Here is a 5,121-nt window from a genome sequence, read left to right on the forward strand (position 1 = left end):
ATGTGGGGCTCGATCTCAGGACCCTGGGATCATGACCTAAACCAAAGGCAGACGATTAACCGACTGAGCCACCCAGGCGCCCCTCTTGTTACAATTTTTGACTTAAAATCTATTTTGTCTGATAAAAGTAGAGTCATTCTTGCTCTCTTTTGGTTACCATATGCATGGAATATGTTTTCCATCCTTTTACTTTGAGCCTATGTGTGCCCTTAAATCTAAAATGAAACTCTTGTAGGCAGCATATAGTTGTATTATTTTTATTCATTCAGCTACTCTGTGTTTTTTATTGGAAAATTTAATCCTTTTAAATTAAAAGTAGTTATTTATAGGTAAGGACTATTGTCATTTTTTCATTGTTTTCTGACTATTTTGCAGTTCCTTTTTTTTCTTTCTTCCTCTCCTATTGTCTTCCATTGTGATTTGATGATTTTTTCTAGTGGTGTGCTTTGATTGCTCTCTTTTTATCTGTTGTGTATCTACTATAGTTTTTTTTCCCTTTGTGATTACCATGAGGCTTATATAAAACATCTTATGGTTATAACAGTCAATTTGAGCTAGGAAATTTATTTCAATCGTGTATAAAAACTCTACACTTTTACTTCTCCTTCCCCACATTTTGTTATTAATGTCACAATCTACATATTTTTATATTGTATGTACATTAACAAATTATTGTAGCTATAGTTATTTTTAATGGTTTTGTCTTTTTTAACTTATACAACAGTTAAAAGTGATTATATATCACCATACAGTATGCTATGGTCTGTGTCCCCCAAAATTCATATGTTAAAATTCTGACCTGTCAGGTGGTAGTATTAGGAGATGGTGGGGCTTTGGAAAGTGATTAAGTCTTTAGGGCAAAGCCCTCATCAATGAGATTAGTACCCTTATAAAAGAGGCCAGAGAGAGCTCTCTCACCCTTCTGCCTTGTTACATCAGAAGATGGCTGTCTATGATGAAATGGGCCCTCACCAGAAAGGAATCAGGCTCATGCCTTAATACTGGAGTTTCCAGCTTCCAGAACTGTGAGAAATAAATTTCTGTTGTTCATAAGCCACTCACTATGGTATTTTTGTCATAGCAGAATGAATGGACTAAGATACTGTATTTAGAGTATTCTGAATTTGACAACACATTTACCTTCACCAGGGAGTTTTTTACTTCTGTGTGTTTTTATGTTCCTAATAATGTCCTTTCTTTGGTGTTCTTGAAGAACTCCTTTTTGCTTTTCTTGTAAGGCAGGTCTAGTGGTGGTTAACTCCCTCAGCTTTTGTTTGTTTTGGAAAGTATTTATCTCTCCTTCATATTTGAAGGACAGTTTCGCTGGGTATAGTATTTTGATTGGCAGGTGTTTTTTTTTTTTCTTTCAGTGTTTTGAATATATCATCTCACTCTACCCTGGCCTACAATATTGCTAAAGAAATCCACTATAAGCCTTATGGGGGTTTCTTTGTATGAGACTCCTTAATGAGTCATTTTTCTTTTACTGATTTCAAAACACTCCGTGTCTTTGACTTTTGAGAATTTGAATATGATGTGTCTTGGTTTAGACCTTTGATGTTCAGCTTATTGGGGGTTCTTTGGGGATCATGAATCTGGATACACATTTCCCTCCCCAGATTTGGGAAGTTTTCTGTCATTATTTCTTCAAATAATCTTTCTGTCTGTGTTCTCAGCTTCTTCTGGGACTTCAATAATATGTATATTGATTCACTTATTGTTATTCCATAAGTCACTCAAGCGTTTTTCACTTATTGTCATTCTTTCTTTTCTTTTTGTTCTTCTAACTGGATGATTTCAAATGTTCTGTCTTCAAGTTTGCTTATTCTTTCTCCTGAATGATCAATTATGCTATTGAAGGTCTCTATTGAACTTTCCAGTTTGGTCATTTTATTCTTTAATCCCAAGATTTCTGTTTGAGTCTTTTTTGTTTTCTATTTCTTTGTTAAAATTCACATTTTGTTTAGGTATTATTTTCCTGATTTCATTTAGTTGTGTCCACTTATAGCTCACTGAGCTTCTTTAAGACTATTATTTTGAATTATTTGTCAAGCAGTACATGGATCCCCTTTTCTTTAGGGTCAGTTGCTGGAGCTTTATTAATTTCTATTGATGTTTTCATATTTTCCTAACTCTTCATGATCTGTATAACTTCACATGCGTGTCTGTTTATTTAGAAGAACAGATAATTTTACAGACTGGTTTTGGCAGGTAAATACCATCTGCTGCTTCCCTGGACTTATGGGACTGCCTCTAGGATCATGGTTGAGCAGGGCTGGAGCTGGATCTCGTGGCCATTGCTAGGTCTGCAGTTGGGTCCACAGTTGGCAAGCCTGTTACCAGGGGCATGAATGGGTATGATTTCTCCTGGGTCCCTGAATATTCTCCCAATGGGTTGTTAGGCTGATTCCTGGATGGCCAACACTACCTCTAGACTGCAGTAAAGTGGGACTGGAGCTGGGTCACGGGATTGCTTCAGCAACAGTAGTCAGGTCTGAGATCAGTGGGCCTGCTACCGGGGCATGGATGTAGATGATTCCTCTTGGGTCCCTTGGCAATGGGATCTAGAGGCAAGACCATGGACAAATTGGACTAGAGTTGAGTCCACAGGAAGATGAGGTAGCTCTAGGTCTGCAGATGGGCTCATAGTCAGTGAGTTTTCTACAGGGCATGTGCCTGCCTTCTCAAAGTGATCCTCCTTGGTCTTTGGTTCCAGTGGGATTTTGCAATCTCCTACCTGGGTCTTACAGCTCTCCACTTTTATCTGTGGATGGCTGCCAAATATGTGTTTCTGTGGGAGACACAGGTTGTAGACCTCCTGTTCCATCATCTTCTTCCTGTCATTTCTGGTACTTGACATTCTAATTGCACCTGTTGATGTGTTTCAGTTTCTGTTAATTCATACATATAAATGGGTTTGTTTTTACCAAAGTTTAAATTACTAGAATAAAATATATTTATTCATTTATTTAACAAAAATTTTAGTAACATTTATGTACAGCATTGCACTAGGTGTTGAGAATGATGGGAAGGCATAGGAGGCAGCATTTCTGTGCTTAGGAAGCTCATGATATAAAAGGGCCTCCAGCCAGTCCCTAGTGTACAAGAAACATCCACCTAACAAGATCCCAGTTAAATAATTGTCCAAAGGTACCAATTATGGTGCAAGTAAATAATAAACTATACGCCAAGTAGCTGGTAATGACTTCATGAAATAGAGGGAGAGTGGGAGCTGGAAGGGGCAGGGATGGAGTGGGGCACAATATAAGAAAAAAGGCCCCATGGAAGCTGCATGAAACACTCCAGAAATAGGAAGCACATCCCAGTGTGGTACCAACACAAAAGGGCAAGATTGGCCAGGAGCACATGCTTTGGGACCAAACAGGATGTGTTCAAACAAATGGTTCAAAACTCCATTCTGCTGCCTACTAGCTACTTAGACCAGTTTATGGCCTGTAAATGGGGATAATCATAGAACTTACTTCATAGGGGTATTAACAAGATTACATGAAATAATATATGTGAAAGTCTACCACATCGGAAACATTCAGAAAAGTTTTAGCTACATTTAAAACAACACAAATTCCATGGTGACCAAGATATTTGGGTAATGGCAAATAATCCATTGTTCTCTATCAAACACTTAGGTTTGGATTACTTCTCCATCATCCTCATGTGGAGAGGGACAATATCTCTCTTGCTTACTGATGGATTTCCTTTGTCCTATCCAGTCCCTGGCATATAGCTGACATTTCAAAAATTTCTGTTGAATAAACCAAATCTGTCCCTCATCTGAAATGTCTAAGCAATTTATAAACTTGCCAATTTTTCCTCCTCTGTCTTTCTATTACCCGTTTCTCAAGCCTGTATCCTCCTATCTCTATTTATTGACCTAGTTACTTAATTTGTTACTCAATAAATAAATATTCAATAAATATTTATGGAATATCTCTTATATGCCAGGCACTGTTATAGGTACGGGGGTGGGGGGGGGGGCGCGTATGATGAATTTAAGAAGTTCCTGCTCTCACAGAACTTCTATTCCAGAGAAGGGAAAGTAAACAAAGTATACAAGCAAATAATTTTGGGTAAACACTCCGAAGAAAATTAAATATTATCATCTCTTGTCCTGCCTTCTAATCAGTCTCTCTGCTTCGCATCTGGTCTCACTGATGTTTACCCACTGTCATAATGCTCGATCTAAGTTTCAAATTCTAACTTTGTCACTCTCTACTTGAAGACTTTCCATGTCTCTTGGTTATGATAATAAAACTGTAGCTTTTATAATAAAACCATAGCTACCTACCACCCATGACATGAGCCCTACATGTCTCTCTCACCTGATTCCCCTTCATTCCCTACCTTTCAGAACTTCACCTTAGCCCCTGAACATCAATGCTATTTCTTCACTTCTATGCCCTTTATGCCTCTCTTACCCTCTCCATCACCTCTTGTCATGCACAGACTCCTTTGCCTGGCTGACTCCTATGTGTTCATTCAGTTTTCTCAAGCATCCCTCTTTCAGGTACCTGTCATAGCCCACCCTCCTCACCACACACTCACACACACCTCACACACTGGCAGGGGTGGTCCTTCTGCCCACAAAGTGCCCTGTGTGTACTTCTATTGCACTTACATTCTATATTATAATTATATAATTTTGCTTCATGTTTCTGCTTCCACCTTCTGTCAACTTCTTACCAGCAGGCACCATTTTTTGTTCATCTTAGAAGTCCAAGCACAATGACTAGGATATACAGAGACATTTGACAAATGTCAATTAAATTTTTTAAATATGAATTTCTAATGAAAGAAATAATAAATGGATAGAAAAAAACAGGCATTACTTTTGAAAAGCCAAAGAATCCTTGCTCTGTATTCATCTCTAGCTCTTTTTTTTTTTTTTTTTTTTTTTTTTTGCAGCTCCTGTCAGTGGACAATTTGGTGAGTTCTCCATTCTTTTGCTCTTCAGTGTCTCTGGATAAGAGTGTCTCCCTAATAAATATGAGGCATTTGCAATGGCTATCAGAGGATCTCTAATATCTCCTGTTCTTGCTGGGACCAGAAGGGATGTGAAAGTGTTACGTGGTCTATTGGCATCACCCAATGGCTAAGATAGCC

The sequence above is a fragment of the Phoca vitulina genome, unplaced genomic scaffold (genome assembly GCF_004348235.1).
Source record: "Phoca vitulina isolate PV1807 unplaced genomic scaffold, GSC_HSeal_1.0 scaffold97, whole genome shotgun sequence".
In the NCBI taxonomy this organism is placed as follows: Eukaryota; Metazoa; Chordata; class Mammalia; order Carnivora; family Phocidae; genus Phoca; species Phoca vitulina.